Consider the following 22,883-nt stretch of genomic DNA (forward strand, 5'->3'; position numbering starts at 1 on the left):
CCAATCCTCCGGGACTCTACCTTCCTCCCAGGCCAATCTGCACATCTTCCATAACCATTCTACTACTATCTCTCCCCCATGCTTCAGCATTTCACCACACACTCCATCAATTCCTGGGGCTTTCCCCAATTTAACTTTCTTCATTAGCTTCCACAACTTCTATCTCTTCCTTGATTTCTTCCTGTCTTCTCACCTCCCTCCTTCTCCCAGCCATTCCCCAGCCACTTATACTAGCATTACTTCCATCCTCTACGTTCAGCAATTCCTTAAAGTGTTTCTCTCCATCTGCTCACTTTTTCTCCCCTTCTCCACTAGTAATCTACCATTTTTATCTTTCACTCCCCTGTTAACTTCACTTCCATCCTGTCTTACTCTTTTCACTTCTCTCCAGAACATTTTCTTACAGTCCCTCCACCTTTACACTCAAATTCCTTCCAAATTCCTCATCCACTCTCTTCTTACTCTCTCTTACTAATCTTTTCACCTCTCTCTTCCTTTCCACATATAACTCTCTCTTCCGCCTCTCCCAACTTCTTCCACGCCCCTATTTCTCACCCATTCATTGTATGCTTTCTTATATAAAAATTAATAACCATGAACAACACTGTTTGATCTAAAATTTATTGTGTTGGGTAAAAGCAGAGGACACTAACTAGCACAGCAGCCTACCACACAGGAAACCACCATGTTGCACTACACGCCACCAGAAACCGATGCACAGACCATGATATCAGCGAAAAGACTATGAGAAGAGTATTGCACGAAGCAGGGTTGCATCACAGGACCCTAGCAAACGTTATGTTGACAAGCCAGAGGATTTTTGGAAGTGTGTCACTGAAGGCGCAACTGCTGGAGAAGGAATATTACTCGGTGAGTATTATTTATAGAGGTTTTCGCTTGTATAAACAAAACTATTCAGTCATACATGACCATAAAAATATATTAATAATTACTGCAGGAGGACAACCAGTTTCGTTACAACGTCAGTCCATGCAGAGGAAATTACTTTGGGCATATAGGGGTACTCGATGTTAAATTTCATAAGTATAGTGCCTGTATGATTGTATATATATATATATATATATATATATATATATATGATGAGGTATTTAATTTTTTTCAGGTAGCACGGAGGCAGTTTGAGCTCTGTTGTATAATAAATGATAATTTGGTTGCATATAGTTTTTTTTTTATCTTTGCCTATCATTGCCATGATGAGAACATAATTCTGAAGTTGAGCATAAAGCACTGTTTTCAATAGCCTATGGAGAGATTCATGAGAATCACGATGACTACCAGTACTGTTCTTGTGGTCCTTAATGTGTTATACATGGCGTTCTGCACAGTAATGCTGGACGTAAGGAGGTAATGCACATGAAACCTATAGTCCTTCTGTTTTATGAAGGCGAAATGCTGTGGCTGCGATAATCACGTCAAGAATGCGTATCTGCCAACACTTTCATTCTAAATAACTAATATCGTAACCTTCGCCATAAATTTCCAGGGTATTCTTTTCCCGATGGCGGTTTTTTCCACTTTCATGTAGTAGGACTGTAGGTGATAAGGAGAAATTCCTATGGCACTAAAGATTTGTAAGAAGGAATGAGGTTAAAAATATGAGAAAGAATAGATAAACAGTACTACAAAAAGGAAAGGAGGGAACGGGTAGCGAGAGAAAGGAGAAAGCAGGGGGAGGATGTGTAGGGTTGCCAACCTGCCAGAGAGACTGCAATATATGCGTAAATTTAGACCAGAATTTATTCACAACGTCAAATAGCGGCGGCGCCAATTAAGGTGTAACACCCATTATTAGACATATGCATATTGAAAGAAAACAGGCGGTAATTAAATAGATTAATGAAAGGAAAATTTGTTGACAAATATGGTTGTTTAAAGAGAAAGTTAAACTGCCTTATGCCTAAAAAAATATAGGGCGTAGGAGTAAGTGATAAAAAGGAAATTCAAGCACGAGGGATAATAGGAATACGGAAATAGCTGAAGAAAAAAGTTGTAAGAAAAAATTGGTTCGGGTCCGAAAGACCGTCCAATATCTTTGTTTATTGCCTAATATCCAAAAGGATAATAATAATGAGTAGGATACCCAAATACGGTGGTGAATAATAGACAGTGTTTTTATTTAGTAGATAAAATGCAATATATACGGCAGATATTATAATAATTCATTTTTTGTAATTTTCTTTTCATCCTAATCACACTCACCTGTCTTACCCTCCAGCAGACTCTCGTCTCCACTACCCAACCATTTGTCTCCCCACTCCCACCAGGCAGACTGTGGTGCTTCTTCACCCTCCCACACTACCCCCTATAGAACTCCGCCCACATTTCTCCCCTCCTCCACCCTCCCACATCCCCCCTCCCTCCACCTGCAACTGTTACCAGAACCACTGAGACCCAAACCAAGTCGCTGGTGGATGGGGTATAGTGTTTCATCTGTCCGGAGCTGTACAGCTCTGGAAGTGTTAGGAAATATATAATATATGACAAATAAATAAATAACTGCATCAATTCATCCCAACTCTTATTCATCCATCAAGTTAAATAAGTAAACTTGCTAAGGGGTCTTTGTATGCAGCATGTGTTAGGAGTGTAATGCTGTATGGTGGTGATACGTGGGCAGTAAAGGAACAGGATATTCACTGGCTCAAACGTACAGATATGACAATGATTAGGTGGATGTGCTGTGTGTCCTTGAATGCAGGGCCTGGGGGGCTAGGTTTACGATGGAAGAGTTGAGACGAAGGAATGGGACTAAAGTGTATTGGTGTGATGAGGAGTGGCAGATTGAGATGGTTTGGGCGTGTGGAGAGGATGGGGGATGACTTGATGAGGTGCAGTAAGAGAAAAAGTGTCAATGCTGGGGGTAGCGTTGTAAGAGGCAGATCAAAAAAGACCTGGGATGAGGTTACAGAGTGTGACCTCAGGCATAAGGAGACTGAATAGGGAAGCTGCCACCAAGACACCAGCATGGGCAGCTGCAATTAGGTGGCCAAAACCTTGAGCTAATGCAGGCATGATAACAGTCTTTATAAATATAAACAAAAACCATACACTTAAAAATCTTCCAAAGTCCTTTTTATCACCTTGTCGTACACTTTTTCCAGGTCTATAACTGCCATAAATAACATGTATTCCTTCACCAAGGCCTTCTCTATTCTGTCTCAGTGCAAATATTTGATCCACACATCCTCTACCACTCCTAAAGCCACCCTGCATATCACTCAGCAGGCATTCTGATATATCCCATACTTCCACTCAATGACAATTCTTCCCTGCATCTTTCCTACCAACACCCAGAGAGACTTATGATAATTTTTGTACTCACTTTACCAGCCTCATTCAAGCACAGGGGTACATTCACTGCCTTTTTCCACTCTGCTCCTATAGTTTCACTCATCCAAGCCTCTTGGATATCTCTAATGGCAAGATTAATCCCTTCCCACCTCTCTCCTTCTGTAATTTACATATCACACTCAAAATCAGCAGTATATACCACTACATATCTTCTGCAGCCTCTTATCACAGACACTGCACAAAATGGGGTTACTTTCCACACCATAGTGACAACTTGTACACGGCCACACTCCTGCTGTTCTGACAGTATTGCCACCTGCCACAGAAATCATCACTTTAGATTTATCAGCATGTTGGGGTTTACTGATCACGTAAAGAAGTTGAGAGATGGAAGACCGAGTTATATGTAAGAGAGGAAGAGAAAGGTGAAAATATTAATAGGAGGAGAGTAAGAAGAGAGCGGATGTGGAATTTGCAAGGAATTTGAGTGTAAAGCGGAGGGAATGTAAGAAAATGTTCTGGAAAGGAGTAAAGAGAGTCAGACAGGGTGGCAAAGTTAGTAAGGGGAGTGAATGATAAAAATGGTACTAGTGGAGAAGGGAGAAAAAAGTGAGCAGATGGAGAGAACACTTTAAGGAATTGTTGAACGTAGAGGGATGGAAGTAATGCGAGTATAAGTGGCTGGGGAATGGCTGGGAGAAGGAGGGAGGTGAGAAGACAGGAAGAAATCAGTAGGATAGAAGTTGTGGAAGCAATGAAGAAAGATTAATCAGGGAAAGCCCCAGGAATTGATGGAGTGTGTAGTGAAATGCTGAAGCATGGGGGAGAGATAGTAAGGAAGTAGAATGGATGTGGAAGATGTGCAGATTGGCCTGGGAGGAAGGTAGAGTCCCAGAGGATTGGAAGTCAGGTATAATTATTCCCTTGTACAAAAGGAAAAGGGGAAAAAGAGAGGTGTGTGGTAATCATAGGGGCATTTGTCTTAACAGTATAATAGGAAAAGTGTATGGTAGGATACTTATTGACAGAGTTAGAGAAAGAACAGAGGAATTAGTTGGAGAACAACAGGGAGGCTTTAGGAAGGGAAGAGGTTGTGTAGATCAGATATTCATTCATAGATCTTTAGTGAAGTGAAAGTTTCTAGAGAAGGGAAAGAAGTTGTATGCAGCCTTCAAGGATTTGGAGAAAGCATATGACAGGGTGGATAGACAAGAGTTGTGGAAAGTATTAAGAATATATGGAGTAGATGGGATGTTGTTGAATGCTGTGAAGAGTATGTACGATGGTGCTAAAAACTGCAGATGCGTGTGGATGGTGAACAGTGAATTTTTCTCTTTGAAGGTTGGACCAAGCAAGGGATGTGTCATGTCTCCATGGTTGTTCAGTATGTACATGGATGCAGGGTAATAAAAGAGGTACAAGGTAGGGCAGTGGATGTTGGAGTGGCCCTGGTGAGAGAGGATAGTGTTTGAGGGAAACTCCCTGTACTGTTGTTTGCAGATGATACTGTGTTGTTAGGAAGTGAAGTCAAAGGGGAGCTGCATTTAGTGGATGAGTTTGGGAGAGTGTGTAAGAAACGGAATCTAAAAAGGTGCACATAAGTACAAGTAAAGTTATGGTCTTCAAGAGAAGTGAAGTCAGTGAATGTGCAGTGAGGTTGGATGGGGAAGAAATGGAAAATGTGAGTGCAGTTTTATTACTTGGGTAGTGTGATGAGTCAGAATGGAGGTTTGGAGGGTGAAGTGCTTGAAAGGGTACAACAAGGAAGAAAGGCTGCTGGTTCTTTGAAAGCAGTGATAAGAAACAGGGAAGTGAGCATGGAAAAGTTACTACATGACAGTATTGTGATACCACCTTTAAAGTATGGCTGTGAAGCTTGGACACTGTTGGACGGGGAGAAGTCAAGAGTGAGAGCAATGGAAATGAGTTATTTAAGAGGAGCCTGTGGAGTCACATGGAGAGACAAACTGACAAATGAGGATGTAAAGGAGCATTGTGGTGTGGAAGTGGAGGTGGTAGGAAGTGTTAGGAGAGACAGACGGAGGTGGTTTGGCAATGTGGGGAGGATGGAGAGCAGAGACTGACTAGGAGAGTGTATGTGAGTGATGTGGAGGGGGATATGAGGGAGGGGAGGCCAAGGATGAGATGGAGGGATGGAGTGGAGAGAGGTATATGAGAGAGAGGGGATGTGAGCTGGAAGCAGGGCAGTGAAATGGCAGGGGACAGGGTGATATGGAGGTGATTTTGTTGTGGCCACCCCATATGGTATTAAGGCATCTGGCAATAGATAGACAGATAGATAGTAATGGCACTCGGTGATGAGTATTCTGGTCACTCTCATCTTAAATGTCAGGACCGCTTGCCTAGCCCTGGGCTCCTACACTCCTCATGGGCCAACACAGGTTTACATGATGGATGGATGGATACACTCAAACTCCTGCCCTCCATTCAGTCTCTTGTCGTATCGTATTGCTCATGTCACTTATAAAGGCTCCAACGTGCTGTATGCATTGGCCTTAGTCGCCAAAGGACAACTCTCCACCCTGCTCAATCTCTGGCAGCCACCCTATTCAATCCCTGAGGTCATACTCTATGACTTCGTCCCAGGTCTTTCTCGGTCTGCCTCTCACAACCCTAACCCCCAACATTCACACGTCTCATTTCCACAACTGTCATCCTCTATATTCTCAGCATGCCCCAAGGTCTCACTACCATACAGCATTACACTCCTAGCATTTGTATGCCATGCAAAGACCCCTTAACCCGTCAGCTGCTACACACCCATATATGGCCACTCTTGGACATTTGCTGTGTGTGCGATACACCCAGATCTGGTCCCGTCCTGCCTCCCAAGGTGATGCATATTGTATGTCATAGTGACACCTGTCAACCCCTTCTCACGGCCGTCTGGGTCAGTCACCTGTGGGTCATGATGGAGGGTGGACGTACTTAGGTGTCACTGGAGAACCTCTACCTCTAACCCACCTCCCACACACAGCATAAGGACCAAAGGCCTTGTCCCGAGGCGTGGCTAGAGGCCTTCAACTACTTATGTTTATAGATGTTACGAGAAGGATGACGAATTGCATGTCAGAAGATAGAAAAATAAAATAAACACAGCGCACTGCTTGAGTAAATCATTCATTGACCCGCCACCACCATCCTCCCCTCATCTGCCCGTAACAATCATCAATACAACTATCCAGGGCTAGAAACGACGGTAGTTTATACTTGCTTAGGCTTCTACAGTTTACTGGCTGTTCACTCTGTGTGTGTGTGTGTGTGTGTGTGTGTGTGTGTGTGTGTGTGTGTGTGTGTGTGTGTGATAGAAATAAATAAAGTTGTGTGAGGATTATCTCTAGTATTAGCCCAACTCCCCCTTGGATCCACTCCAAGGTATGGCATGGACAAAGGTTTGGCAGATGGTGTGTGAGTGTGTGTGTGTTAGAAACAAAGATGAATAGATAGAGAAAAATAGATTCATGGATAGACAAACTGATAGATCGAGTGAATGTGTGTTTGTGCTATCGAAAGAAAGGTAAATAGATAGATAGTTATCTATGTATGTGTACGTGTGTTTGTTTACTTTAGAGAGAAAAAAGATGAACAGATTGATATATTGATGTAAGGATAGTTGTGTGTGTGTGTGTGTGTGTGTGTGTGTGTGTGTGTGTGTGTGTGTGTGTGTGTGTGTGCATATATATAGTGTATGCAATCATTTCTTTTCAAATCAAAAGTAAATGGCATTATGTATGATATATGAGCAACAATGTGTAATACACAACTATGTTATTCATTCTGAAGAAATATAAATGTTATTCTACTTTTTCTTTCTATTTGGCATAATTTTCCAATGCACATTATGTACTGTATTTTATTCTTATGGCTATAAAAGTCCTAATGCATCGTGATATATAAATATATCAAACGCGCGCAAGTGAGCACGTGCACACACACACACACACACACACACACACACACACACACATACTATCTATTTATCTGTCTGAACATAAGAAGATAGGATAACTGAAGTAGGCTGTTTAGCCCATGCTAAGGGCAGCTCTCTCTCTCTCTCTCTCTCTCTCTCTCTCTCTCTCTCTCTCCCAAAGCACACAAGCTCATACACTTAGACACATACACACACAAGCACATACAATTAGACACATACACACACACACACACACACACACACACACACACACACACACACCGACAGCAAAACCTATGTCCATGCCACACAAAGGAGTGGATCCCAGGTGGGAGTTGAGCTCACCAGAAGATAATCCTCACCCAACTGACTTCACACACACACACACACACACACACACACACACACACACATTTATTATATATATATATATATATATATATATATATATATATATATATATATATATATATATATATATATATATATATATATACATTTTTTTACTAAATCACACATACATGCATACATTTACGCACGTGCAGACACTAACAACACCCTCTCTCTCTCTCTCTCTCTCACACACACACACACACACACACACACAAAAGCACAAGGGCAAATGCTTATAAATCACCAACAAACTAACTTATGAAATGTATCCACGTACAGTTATGTCTGTGTCTGTCTACATAGCTGGAACATAAAATTGTCATTCTTATCCATGCCATATTCACATATTTTCTTATAATGCACGGTCACCTCAACCATATACTTTATCAATTGATCTATTTCTCAATGTGGTTTACGTTTTCTTTTTTCTATCATTCTTTTTATTTTGGTATATTCAGTTTATTTTAGGCTCCGCTCCATCACTCCATTTTCTCTCACACTCGGTATATGGTAGATGCTTTATGTCGTAACCTCTCCAATTTCTAGACACAACTTCGTCATTACCATGGAATTTTATCAAAAACAAATGTCATTATGAGATGCACAGATATAAGACGTGAACACTGTTATATTTTTCGTGCTGTTATGAGAGAGTTGAGGTATGGTGAGAATACTGCACAGGGAGGTCCTCACTGTGAAGTGGGCTTCGCAGCTGACGGGTTAATGCAGAGGGAGAGTCCTCTCAATGTCAGGAGAGGCAGCAGCTGCCTGAACTTCTTCCAACCACTCCCACTCACACTAGCCACAGAACTGCTCCAGCCCCACCTCCAGCACATAACATGTCACCCAAAGTAACAAAACTCTTCCCACACACCCAAGAGACTCACCAGCAAGTTCAATCCTTTCAAGCCTGAGCAAATCTCTATATGCTCTCCCTGACACACCACACACATGAACTGAGCATTACCTCGCAGTCTACCTCTAGCTACCACATCCCACTGCTTATGTCTACCTCTAATACTACCACATCCAACACCCTTTATGCACCCACTTATTTTCTTCACCTCTGTCGCAAGAGTATAAGGTAGGGGGCACAAAGGGCCTACAACAGCTGAAAAAACAGACATTACACGCTATATGGGAAGATTTGCCTGTGTTTTGTGGGTGAGAGGCCTGGGGGTCCTTCTTGTGTACAGATGCAGCTCCCCTGAGGGTCACTCTGGCCGTCCCTTCTCCTCCTCCTTCCTCAGCAGGGACAAGAAGTTCAACCAAGTTTGTATGTATGTTGTGTGGTACTCCTTTCTCCATGTTATTCCTGCAAAAAAGGAAGTATTCAGCCAATATCCCTTCCCCTCCAATAACACTACCCCTCACCAACACATATGTACATCCTTGCACCACAGACATACAGCCATCAACCACATAACATCCTTCATGAACCACCACCACACCCTTCATCACCGTCATTATCATCAGCAGGTGGTGGTGACCATCATCCACTCATTTGATGTAGTGCTGCCTGCTTTTTCCTTCACCCTTATCATTCTGTTTCTGTGTCTGCCCTCTCTCTTCCTGTTTCTCCCATCTTTCTTGTCACTTTTTATTAGCTTTCTTTCCAAGTGCCTTTACACTGAGTGACAAGCCAAATGATTTCCTGTAAGCCAGGAAATTGGCCCCACCAAAGCTGAGTGGTAACCATATAAACAACCCATATATTGTTCCCTACATGTCAACAAGTGGGTTGGCAGAGGGTTAGTGTCCCCTTGCTGCAAAACACCACAAATATTAACCCTACATGTCAACAAGTGGGTTGGCAGAGGGTTAGTGTCCCTTGCCATAAAACACCTAAAATAATGTTCCCTACATGTCAACAAGTGGGTTGGCAGAGGGTTAGTGTCCCTTCCACATCAAACACCTAAATCAAAGCCAAACAACCATCCCTTACAGGATTATGGCATCTGGTTAGGGACCAAGATAGATCATCATCATCATGTCTCCCTTACTTTTTTTCACTTAAGGATGGGGTAAGGTGGAGTCCAGAAGACAAGGAAAGAAATAGAGAGAGAGAGAGAGAGAGAGAGAGAGAGAGAGAGAGAGAGAGAGAGAGAGAGAGAGAGAGAGAGAGACAGACAGACAGACAGACAGACAGACAGACAGACAGAGAGGCCAAATTACGGCCATGTCCAGGTAACAGGCCACACATCATTAACAACACAACACAATAAACAAACACCATATGACATACACACAGACTTCAATGACTAAACAATATACACAATATATAAACATCACCATCATCATCATTATCATCATCATCACCAACATCATCATCATCATCACCATCATCATCACCATCATCATCATCATCATCACCATCATCATCATCATCATCATAACATCATCAACATCATCCACACATCATCATCACCATTATCATCATAATCATCATCATCATCATAATTATCATCATCATCATTATCACATCATCATTATCATCATCATCATCATCATCATCATCACATTTTCAGTGTTACATCTATTTTACACAATGGGTTCACCTGACAGCACTGCCCCTCCTCCTCCTCACTGTGTTCCATGCCAGCTCTAGTAACATCTTCTAATAATAACCTCTATTAATACCTGTGTACCTGCTTTCTAGTAACATTGTACCTCTAGTAGTGGTATGTGGTGGTGCAGCCCATCATCCATTCACTTGATGTAGCCTTGCTTACTTCGTCCTTCATCTCTATCATTCTTTTTCTTTGCCTGCCCTCCTCTCTTCATATTTCTCACATCCATCCTGTCACTTTTTATTACTCTTCTTTCCACTTCAAGTGACTCTACACTGAAGTGACAAACCAAATGGATTTCTTGTAACCCAGCAAACCATTTATAACGTTGGGTGGTAGCCATATAACATAATGACAAGGTGACATGGAGCCTACCTATGGTGCCCATGTTAAATGAGTGAAGATGCAAATGTGGCATCCATCCAGGAACCAATCCTCCACACCCTTCCCTGCACCTTACTGTGGTGAGGTGCTGTCCACCAGCATGGGAACATCAGTTCACTCCACAGGCTAGCCCTGCAGGGGAAGTTGCTTGCCTGTGGTTGATGGGTGTGCTAGGCCAGACAGATTGGGATTAACAACAAGTGTAACTCTGATAATAACACCAGTAATAACTCTGTGCCAGGTTTACAGCAATTATTCTCATACAGTAACAACGCTATTACTACCTGTGTGTAAACTCTCTTTGTAATACCTGTAGTAATAACTCCAGTAATACCTGTGTACCAATGACTAGAGGTAACACTACACCTCTATATATATATAGGAGTTGGCACTCATACCTGTGTACCGGCTCACTAACAACACTATGCCTCTATATATATATAAGGTCAGCACTCAGCACACACCACCTGTGCCATGTCATCCACTGTCCACCTCTCTGGTGATGGCTGCAGCTTCTTCACATCCTCACCCAGGGTCTCAGGTCTTTCTCTCAGCATGTCCAAACCTTCTTGATCTCCTTTCTTCCTTCTTTATACTTTCACTTCCACTCATTTAGAAAGAATTAAATGAACTGATATTTTGCAAGACACACCTGTTTTTAAATCAACACTGCATGTAGGCCAAGGTTTAATACATTATTATTATATAGTATTGTGAAGGCAGGATAAAGTAAAGCCAGATGGATGCCTGGTGGTTTAGTGGGTCAGGGCACTCATCAATGTGACCTATTAGGGCATTTACTGGACACATAACATCACTAACAACAGCAGGGTTGGGTCGAATTAGGCAGTGTTTGTGTGTAAAACTGATGGGAGTTCTATACACTAAATAGTAACCTAACAATCATATATATTACAACTCTTCAAGACCTATTACTTTGATAATTTGGTTACATCTTATAAATGAAAAGGCAAATGTGCCTCAGCAACTGCCTCCCTACCCCTGGATGGTGCACTGTTGGATGAGGGTAACTTCAACCTGCAGTCCACTGGGTTCACTATATAAGAAACAAGGCCAGATATGAATCATAACTCAGGAACTGGTGGCCCAACTGGACTGGAAATTGTTTTATTCTTCATGTTAATGCGTTTTAACAGTGCCTTGCTCCAATACAAATCTGCAACACATGTGCCATTTTTGCTGTTACAGTAACAAACAAACAAACAGAAATCAGATCATTATAATATGCATTATTATTGTCATTGGCATTACTACTACTACTATTACTACTACTACCACCACTACTACGGCTGCTGCTGTTGTTAATATTATGTCATCATCATTTTCCTACAGCTACCACTGCTACTACTACTACTATTGCTACTACTACTACTACTACCACCCTTACTACTACTACACTGACTATTCAAGCCCCAGAAGGTGACCCAGGACTCACACTTGTGTACATGTTGTGGACTAATTCAGCCTCACCTCAACACCCTACACTGTGACGGGGAAAATGGAGATTGGTTTGTCTTTTTTAACTAGGAGACTGTATGCCAGAAAAGTGGAGGGGGAGAGAGACCGAAGATGAGATGGAGTGATGAGGTAGAGAGGTATATGAGAGAGGGGGTGTGAGCTGGAGGGATGGAGAGTGAGTGACTAACTAGGAGAGAAGGTAGCAGAGTGAGGTGGAGTGGGGGAGAGGGAGGGCGGGACTGAGGAGGAGATGGAGGGATGGAGTAGTAAGGAACATATGAGAGAGAGGGGATGTAGGCTGGGGGAAGGGGGTATAATGGCAGGGGACAGGGTGACATGGAGGTGATTTGTTTGTGTGTCACCCTTTTCGGTATTAAGGCATCTGGCTGTAGATACATAAACAGAATACAGAATTGGTGCAGTTACCATTTTGAGTCAGAAGCTACAAACAATTATATTCAGGATGGTGGTGTACTACTGGACTGACAAGGATGACTGGTGAGGCTGGAGCTGTTTGTGGCAGACCAAAAGACTTGAGGGATGAGGTCCATACACTGTGACCTCAGGGACTAGGAGACTGAAGAAAGGCATGCTAGAGATCAAGCAGCACAGAGGGGTGCCATTAGGTGACCAAGGCTGATGTATGCCAGCATGTCAGTGCCTTTATAAACAAAACAAAATGTAATGAATGATAAGATGGGAAAATGGATGAATTTATAAATGTTGTGGCCGTGGAAAGAGATGGAGAACAAGACACTGACCTTTGATGCAAGGAAGAAGAGAACCAAAGGCCAGCAGCCTGCAAGATTGTTGCCTCCAAGAAAATACACATAAATAAAAAATAACAAAGCCAGAATTCAGGACTCATTTCAACTCTTTGAGATCCCTGGACACACTGCATTTACAAGATTGGAGGTCACAGGCAGTAGCAATGAAAGAGAAGGAAGACAGTTCCAGAGTCGAGCCTGTTGCAAATATACATGAAGGACTGGGAGTACTGATTGCTGCCTCCTACCTACCTACCTACACTGGAGGTGCAGGCAGTAAAGCAATACAGACAGAGGAAGACAGTTGCAGAGTTGACCTACTGCATACATGTAGGACTAGAATTACTGGTTAACTTACCTCCTACTTACCTACCTACCTACCTATCTACCTACCTACCTACCTACATTGGAGGTCACAGGCAGTGAGCAATACAGACAGAGGAAGACAGTTTGGAAAGCTGACCTACTGCATACATGTAGGACTGGGAGTACTGGTTAACTTATCTCCTACCTACCTACCTACTTGCCTGCTTACCTACCTACCTACACTGGAGGTCTACAGGCAGTAGGAAATACACATGCAGTAGGCGATAGAGACAGAGGAAGACAGCTGCAGAGTTGAGCTGTTGCATACATGAAGGACTGGGAGTAACAGGTAATTCTTGCATTAGAGAGTTGGACTGAAAAGGGATGAGAGTTTGCTGCCAGATGGGTGATGGGTGCCCTCTCATAGGTGAACGCTGTATATGAAGAGGATTGTGGGAGGGCGGGAGAGGGAGAGGGAGACCAAGGATAAGATGGAGGGGTGGGAGTGGAGAAGTATAGGAGGGTAAGGAATGACTCAGAGAGAAGGCAGCCAGATATGGCAGTGGAGAGGGTGAGATGGAGGTGATTTGTTTATGACCATCTCTTAGGAAATTAAAAACATCTGGCAAGACAGATAGGTGAATAGTTAGGTAGATGATGGATGGATGGATGGATGGATGGATGGACAGACAGACAGACAGAGAGACAGATAGTTAGATGAATTGATAGATAGAAAAATGGTGGGATTGGGAGACCTAACTTTCTGTCCCTAGTAAACCTGAAGGCCAGTAAATTAATGGATTTTGTGGCTTTTATGCAGTGCAATATAACTGTATGAAAAGAGAAGGAAGGATGAGGGAAGACATGAAAGAGAATGAAGTAAGGAAGGATGGGAGAAGAAATGAAAGAGAATGAAGCAAGGAAGGAAGGGGAGAAGAAATGAAAGAGAATGAAGCAAGGAAGGAAGGGAGAAGAAAGGAAAAACAGAGCATGGAAATAGGGAAGGAAGAAAGAAAAAAGGAAGGAAGGAAGGAAGGAAAGGGAATGTAAAGATGCAAGGAAGGGAGAAGGGAAGAGATGGAAGGAGGGAAAAGAAATGAAAATCAATGAACGAGAGAGAGGAGAGAAAAGGGAAAAATGTAGAAAGGGGTAGGGAAGGAGGAAAGAGAAAAGAAGTATGGAAGGAAAGATATTGCTGAAAATAATGTGAACTTGGCCTAAAATTACCATCTCTCCACCTTGAATGCTGAGCTGTAATAATAGATTAACACTAGATTATAATGTTAGTCATGAAGAAGTGGTATGGAAAGGATGGTGAGTTGCATCTTGTACTGCTAGTCAGCTATATGTGGAAATAAGCTGCAAAAGGACAAAAATCTGGGCCAGAGATTAAGGTGAAAGAACTAGAGTACCATATTCCCCTGTTAATCCCATGTTACTGCTGAATATTCAAGGTAGAATGACAGAAATTTTTACACCTAGTTGAGGAGAGCCATGTGGAAGAGGATGGAGAGTGAGTGACTAGCTAAGGGAGTGTAAATAAGTGAGGTAGAGGGACAAAGAGGAAGGGGAGACTGAGGATGAGATGGAGGGATGGAGCAGAAATTGTAAGTTGGGGGGGAGGGCAGTGAAATGGCAGGGGACAGGGTGACATGGAGACAATACGTTTGTGGCCACCCCTTACAGGATTAAGGCATCTGGCTATAGATGAATAAATTGATTAGAGAGAAGGATAATTGTTATCCACTATTACCCAGAAAAGATGCAGTACAAGAACCTAACCCAACCTAAAATAATATTCAAGCAAACCCAGCCTGACCCATCTGGTTTTTTGGTTACAAAGCCACTCTCACAAGATTTTGATAATCGTTTTTGCTTCTTGTAAGCAATATTCATCAACATAAACAACCTTTCTTGTACCGTATGTTGAGAGGATGGAGGATGACAACAGGGTGTGGAAGGTGAGAAGAGTGAACGTCAGGGGTCTGCGAGAGAACAGACTGAAAAAAGACCTGGGACGAGATCATAGAGTACAACCTCAGAGATGAGAGACTGAATAGGGTGGCTGCCAGAGATCAAGCACCGTGGAGAGCCATCATTAGGTGACCAAAGCCAATGCATGCAAGCATATTTAAGCCTTTATAAATGATACGATGAACAATACGATGGCATTTCATTTGTAAACTGGTCTGAAATTATTAATAAACTTGGAGTTCACTCTCATCTTAAATTCACTCTCATCTTAAATGTCAGGATCAACTTGCCTAGCCCCGGCGGGCTCCTATGTTCCTCATGGGGCAATGTAGGATTGGATGATGGATGGATGGACAGAAGTAATAATGAGTGAGAGTGGCCTTGTAAAACTGTTCCATCCATCCTAATTTGGAGAAATTGATGTTTTTCCGGGTTGTTGTTGTTGTGGAGATTGTATTTGAAAAATATTTGCATAACCAGACAGTGGAGTCATCTGGTAATATCAGTGCCCCACACATAAGAAGGCAACCCTCTCTAACACCAGTTCTGCAGATAATTTTACCCTTTTTAACACCAACTCATCATCTATGCAATGGTCAACTCTGGAGCTGTATTTGTCTGTGTGTATTTCCTTTGCCTATCACCCCCAGTCATTTAAATGCAATGTGTCCAGGTATCTCAAAATAAAGAGATCTTGAATTTTATTTCTTTTTTCTTGGAAGAACTGGAGTGTATTGGTGTTGTGATGAGGAGAGGTAGAGTGAGATGGTCTGGGCGTGTGGAGGGGATGGAGGATGACAACTGGGTGCAGAAGGTGAAAGATGTGAATGCTGGAGGTAGGTTTTACAAGATGCTGACCCAAAAAAAAAAAAAAAAAAAAAAAAACTGAGAGGAAATCATAAAGAATGACCTCAGGGATAAGGAACAAGAAAGAGGAATGCTGCCAGAGAGATCGAGCAGCATGGACAGTAGTCATTAGGTGACCAAAAGCCAGTGGCCACAAGCACACTGGAGCCTTCATAAATGACACAATACAGATTTGAACAAAGGAACAATTTACAGGCTTTTAACCATGGGTCCATTTTTTCTTGAATGCAAGTAGAAAATATACTGTATAAGGTACAGTACTGTACATATAAAATCATAAATTTGCAGTTTGGGGTAGTTAAGGTTATTCTAATGTGTTTTTCTAACAAACCTTAACCCAACCTGATAATATTGCCTAACTACACTATTTTAACTAATGTCAATTTAAATGAGGAAAGTCCCAGGAAATGATGGAGTGCGTGGTGAAATGCTGAAGCATGAGGGAGAGACAGTGGTAGAATGGATGTGGAGGATGTGCAGATTGGCCTCGGAGGAAGGTAAAGTCCTGGGGGATTGGAAGTCGAGTAAAATTATTCCCCTGTACAAAGGAAAAAGAGGACAAGAAGAGTGTGGTAATCATAGGGGCATTTGTCTTCTTAGTGTAACGGAAAAAGTACAGTACTGTACAGTATATGGTAGGATACTTACTGACAGAGTTAGGGAAATAACAGACGAATGAGTTGGAGAAGAACAGGGAGGTTTTAGGAAGGGAAGAGGTTTTGTAGATCAGATATTCATTCTCAGGTCTTCAGTGGAAAAGTTTCTAGAGAAGGGAAAGAAGTTGTATGCGGCTTTCCTTAAATAACTCATTTCCACTGCTCTCACTCTTGACTTGTGTCCTTCCAACAACGTCCAAGCTTCACTTCCATACGTTAGAGTTGGTATCACAATACTGTCATGTAGTAACTTTTTCACTTCCATGCTCACTTCCCTGTTTCTTATCACTGCTTTCAAGGAACCAGCAACCTTTCTTCCCTGCTGTACCCTTTCAAGCACTTCACCCTCCAAACCTCCATCCTTACTCATCACACTCCCCAGGTACTTAAACGTGCTTCAAGCACTTCACCCTCCAAACCTCCATCCTTACTCATCACACTCCCCAAATGTAAGCAATACTCCACATTTTCCAATTCCTCACCATCCAACCTCGCTGTACATTCACTAACTTCACCTCTCTCAAAGACCATCACTTTACTCTTCCCTACATTCACCTTTAGATTCCGTTTCTTACACACTCTCCCAAACTCATCCACCAAGCCTTGCAGCTCCCCTTCGTCTTCACTCAACAACACAGTATCATCTGCAAACAACAGTACAGGTAGTTTTATTTTACTCTTGAAGGATAGGTTGGGTTATCATGAAGAACAGAACAAAAAATAGTTTATGAGAAACATGCCACAAACATGTCTTAGAATTGTCTAAAATACCAAAAAAAATGGATCAAAATCTGGTAATTCTGTGGCTGGCTGAACCTATAATTTTACCACAGCTTGTTTCAGGCCATTGTGTCAGGTGAACTACCACAGCTATGACTTACACTCACAACCTTTCTCATAATTATCTTGGCACAGTTACACTATACACCGGGCCATTACAGCATCAAATGTGTCAAGTCGGTCAATTAGCCCTTAGTAAATTACCTACAAACACTTCACACAGATTTGAAACATCTCACCAACTGTAAATATACTGATAATCCTAATGGCTGCTGCAAGAGGGCTTTAAACACAACAAAAATATACCTAGTGAGTTGTCAGTGAAGGTACCGGGACCTGGGCTGCTTGAAACACACTAACCACCCACTACTCTCATTACTAAATTTCTCCTATTTACCTCTGTTAAAAATAAAATAACTACATACACACCCGCTCACGTGTATACTCACTTTACAAGTGTGATTCTGTCAGTGTATAAGTGTCAACAAGATTCCTATGCAGTCTACTCTTGTTTATATTTTGGTGAACAGCTGTGTGAAGGCAACAGATGGCGGTCGTCATCCGCATAAGAGAGTACGGTGCATTAAATTGATTGAGAGTAGGGCACTGCTTAGCCTGAAAAGGAGGAGTAGGCCTATAGCAGAGTTGATTGAAAAAAGTAAGGTAGAGTAAATTGAAAAAGAATACGAGTGAATTATATTGGCAACCGCAAGAGGAGGTAAGTTAAGATAAAGTAGACTGATAGCCGCTAAAGGAGTGTTCCCTACTCTTGCAATGAGCTACGTACTCTACTGTGCTCCTTTGGCAACTACCGATCTACAGTACTCTGCTCTTGCAGCGCCCCGAGTATTCTAACACACTCCTTTTGTGACTGTCATCCTACTCTACCATACTCCTTTTGGCGCTGTCAGTCTCCTCTACCGTGCTGCTTTTGTGGCTGTCAAATGTTATAGGCCTACTCCTTTTTGGCGCTGTCTGTCTACCGTATTCCTGTTGTGGCTGTTGATCGACGCCACCATAGATCGATAGTCCCCAGTGTAGAGTAAACCGACAACCTTAAAAACGGCAGAGTTGATAGAGAGCAGTAAAAAGCTGGTAGATTTTTTGAGTAGACGAATCCTGTAAATCCCTATAAATGGAGACCGCTGGCAGGATGAGAAGGTGCTATATATCAGAACTAATCGAAATGTTTGTTACACACACACACACACACACACACACACACACACACACACAAGGGCAGAAATTTGACCATGCTGTGTGGACCTAGGCACCTGGCCCTCATTAATAATAGTTTTTGCCATGGGCTGATCCTCAGCCCATCCACCAAGTTTGGGTACAATCCGATAAAAAACCGCTCAAATTATCTTATGGCCGGAACTATTCTCACAGAGGAACCCCCAAAGAGAATAGTTCCTATCAGCGGGATAGCTCAGTTGTTATCCGATTTTAGCCAAACTGGGTGGAAAGGACAGTGACAACCTAGAAAGAAACGTACTTTTTTTATTATTATTTTTTTAGGAAAAGTAAATAAAAAGTAAAGGTTTAAAGGGCCTAGGTGAAAGTTTGAGAGAGAGAGAGAGAACATCAACTTAACAGTATTCATTATAGATAAACCTGGGGCAAGGCTGGAGGATAAGACTGAAGTGAAGTGACTGGCTCTTGAGGACAAATACTTAGAGGTCAAGGTCACAGGTCAAGGCCAAAGTCGGTGTGTAGCGAGGGGTTATTAAAATAAATCTGTTCTGATAAGATTTTAGCCAAATTTGGTGGAAGGATGACGATGTAAGATTTGCAAGGTGACGTTCATTACCAGATCAGCAGTCACTACTACTACTATTACTACTACTACCATCATTATCATTATTATTATTATTATTATTATTATTATTATGGTGGTAGGTGGTGGCCACCATCATCCGCTCACTTGATGTAGCAGTGCTGCCTACTTCTTTTCTTCACCTTCATCATTCTTTTTCTGTGTCTGTCCTCTCTTCCTATTTCTCCCATCTTTCCTGTCACTTTTTATTACTCTTCTTTCCCTTTTTAGGTGGCTTTACATTGACAAGCCTAATGGTTTCCTGTAAGCCAGGAAACCATTTACAATGCTTTGAGTGGTAACCTTGTAACCAACCCATACGTGTTCCCTATGTGCCAACAAATGGGTTGATGAAGGGTTAGTGCACCTCCCCATAAAACAACTAACTTAGTCAAATGGTCACCCCTGATAGGATTATGGCATCTGGCTATAGACAGATAGATAGGCTGATCATCATTATCATCATCATCATCATCATCATCATTATTATTATTATAATTATTTACCACACTCACTGACCTGCAATTCTAGACCAAACCAGTGTGGTAGCCAGTGGTCAGGGTGTGGTGGGGGGCGGGACAGTGTATTATTATTATTATTATTATTATTATTGTTTACCACACTCACTGGCCTGCAATTCTAGGAGCCAAACCAGTGTGTTAGCCAGTGGTCGGGTGTGGTGGGGCAGGACAAGGATATTATTATTATTATTATTATTATTATTATTATTATTATCATTATTATTTACCACACTCACTGGCCTGCAATTCTAGACCAAACCAGTGTGGTAGCCAGTGGTCAGGTGTGGTGGGGCGGGACAGGATATTATTATTATTATTATTATTATTAATGTGTGTGTTACCACACTCACTGGGCTGCAATTCCTAGACCAAACCAGTGTGGTAGCCGGTGGTCGGGTGTGGTGGGGCGGGACAGGATATTATTATTATTATTATTATTATTATTATTATTATTATTTACCACACTCACTGGGCTGCAATTCACAGACCGGCAGTGTAGTAGCCAGTGGTCGGGTGTGGTGGGGCGGGACAGGAGGGCTGCAAGGAGATGCCAGGGTGTGCAGATATTGCCCCACCATTACACTGATGAGCTGGCCTTCAGGCACGCTGATGAATACACGCTGCTCACTCTGCCCCTCCAACCCAACAAGCACGAGGACAGGGAGGGCATGGAGTAGGAGGGAAAAGAGAAAGAAAGAGGAGAAGGAGAGAGAGAATAAGAGGGAGAAGTTGGAGAGGGAAGAGGAAAAAGGAGGGAGGAGGAGGAAGATGGGGGAGAAGGAAAGAAAGGAGGAGATGGGGAAGGAGGGGAAAAAGAAGGAAGGACAACTAGAGGGAAAGAGAAAGGAGGAGGAGAGAGAGAAAAGTAGGGAGGAAAAGTTGGAGATGGATGAGGTATAGGTGGATGAGGTGGAGGAAAGGAGAAAGAAGGTGGAGGGGAAGGGATAAGAAAAAGAAGAAGGAGGAGGAGGAGAAGGGAAAAGAAAAAGAAGGAGGAGGAGGAGAAGGGGAAGAAGGAATAATTAGAAGGAGCAGGAAAAACAACAAGAAGGAGGAGGACAGAACGAGAGCAGGGAGAAAGAAAAAGAGAAAGTGAAGAGAAGAAGGAGGGAAAAGAGAAAGAAGGAGTAGGAGGAGGGAAAAGAGAAAGAAGGAGGAAGAGGAGGAAGGAAGAGAAGAAGAGAGAGAAAGAGGAGGGAAGGGAGAAAGAAGGTGAAAGGGAGGAAGAGAGGAAGGTTTATGGTAAAGCTTTTTGTCAGTGCTTGTGGTGTCCCTGCAGTCCAGTAGTCTCTCTCTCTCTCTCTCTCTCTCTCTCTCTCTCTCTCCCCAAACATCCTATCCCGAAAGAAATAGCCACAAACAAAACGTCTCCATCTCGCCCAGTCCCAAACTATATCCCAGCCCACCCCCAGCCCACACACTCCTCTCATATACCTATCCACTCTATCTTCATCTCATCCACGGCCTCCCCCTCTCCCACAGGTCCACCTCACTCGCATATTCTCTCCTCGTTAGTCTCTCGCTCTCCATCCTCTCCACATGGCCAAACCACCTCAATGTGTTTCCCCTAACGCATCCCTATCACATCCACATCCACACCAGCAACTCCTTAACTTCCTCATTTGTCAGTCTCTCTCTCCATCCCACTCCCCACATGGCCAAACCACCTCAATGTGTTTCTCCTAACGCTTCCTATCACATCCACATCCACACCACAACGCTCCTTCACTTCCCTCGTTTGTCAGTCTGTCTCTCATATATATATATATATATATATATATATATATATATATATATATATATATATATGCCAGTCAACAAGTGACGATTTATGTGATATCGAGTGGTAATAATTAGCAAGGTTAATACCAGACTTATAATAACAGGGCGGCCCATATATCACAATGTGTCGTGTGTGTGGCAGAAGGATACGTGCCAGAAGATGACCCAGACTTGTTTGGTTGATTGTACACCTCATTCATTCTCTCTCTCTCTCTCTCTCTCTCTGACACACACACACATAAATATACATACATATAACACATCTATCAGCAGATGATGATTCCAAGCCTCTCACAGGTTAGGAATACTGGCTGGTTGATGGAAGTGAGAGAGAGAGAGAGAGAGAGAGAGAGTGTGTTACCGAGTCACTGTGTTCATTTTCCCGTCCCCCCCCCCAACCGTTATTCTGGTGTGCATTATAGTCTCTTTCTCCATCCTCTTCACACACTTCTTCGTGACTGGCATCATATTGTAGTGTTAATGTACTGATAGAGTTATTTCCAGGATGAAGATGTAGTGATTTTTAGGTCAAGTGACTGGAAAAAGAGCCCAGTCGTAACGTTGGAAGCCCCAGTTGGAAGCCCCAGTTGGAAGCCCCCAGTTGGAAGCCCCAGTTGGAAGGCCCCGGTTGGAAGGCTGAGTTGGAAGCCCTCAGTTGGAAGCCCCCAGTTGGAAGCCGCAGTTGGAAGCCCCAGTTGGAAGCCGCAGTTGGAAGCCCCAGTTGGAAGCCCACAGTTGGAAGCCCCAGTTGGAAGCCCTCAGTTGGAATCCCCAGTTGGAAGCCCCCAGTTCCCATCGAACTAAAACCTGAACCCCCTAACCTGTCCTTATAATACGGGGATGAGATGGAGGGATGGAGTGGAGGAGGTGTATGAGAGAGGGTGTGAGCTGGGGGGGGCAGCGAAATGGCAGGGGACAGGGCGACATGGAGGTGATTTGTTTGTTGCCACCCCTTACTGAATTAAGGCGTGTGGCAATAGGTAGATGGACAGATTGACTTTAACATTTTTTCGGTAATATACAACAATCCACACCAAGTTTTGCCTAGTCTTGTTTTTTTGATTAATTCCTAAACTTTTACAGATAAATGATGAACCTTGTGTTATAATGTATAGTTATTAGCTTGGTTGCAAGAGTAAATATTTCCTGAATTATATAACCCAAAAATACAACAACCGCTTCCATATTAGCTTTCTCATGCGTGACTGAAAAAATGGTTAACTCAAAAATGGTTAACTCAAAAATGGTTAACTCAAAAAATGGTTTTAAAGATTGGTTAGGTTAAAAAGTGGTTATATAACTAAAAAAAATGGTTAACTCAATAATGGTTAACTCAAAAATG

This window comes from Coenobita brevimanus, chromosome 50 (assembly GCF_032717465.1).
Source record: "Coenobita brevimanus isolate Jiangsu-jjx chromosome 50, ASM3271746v2, whole genome shotgun sequence".
NCBI lineage: Eukaryota > Metazoa > Arthropoda > Malacostraca > Decapoda > Coenobitidae > Coenobita > Coenobita brevimanus.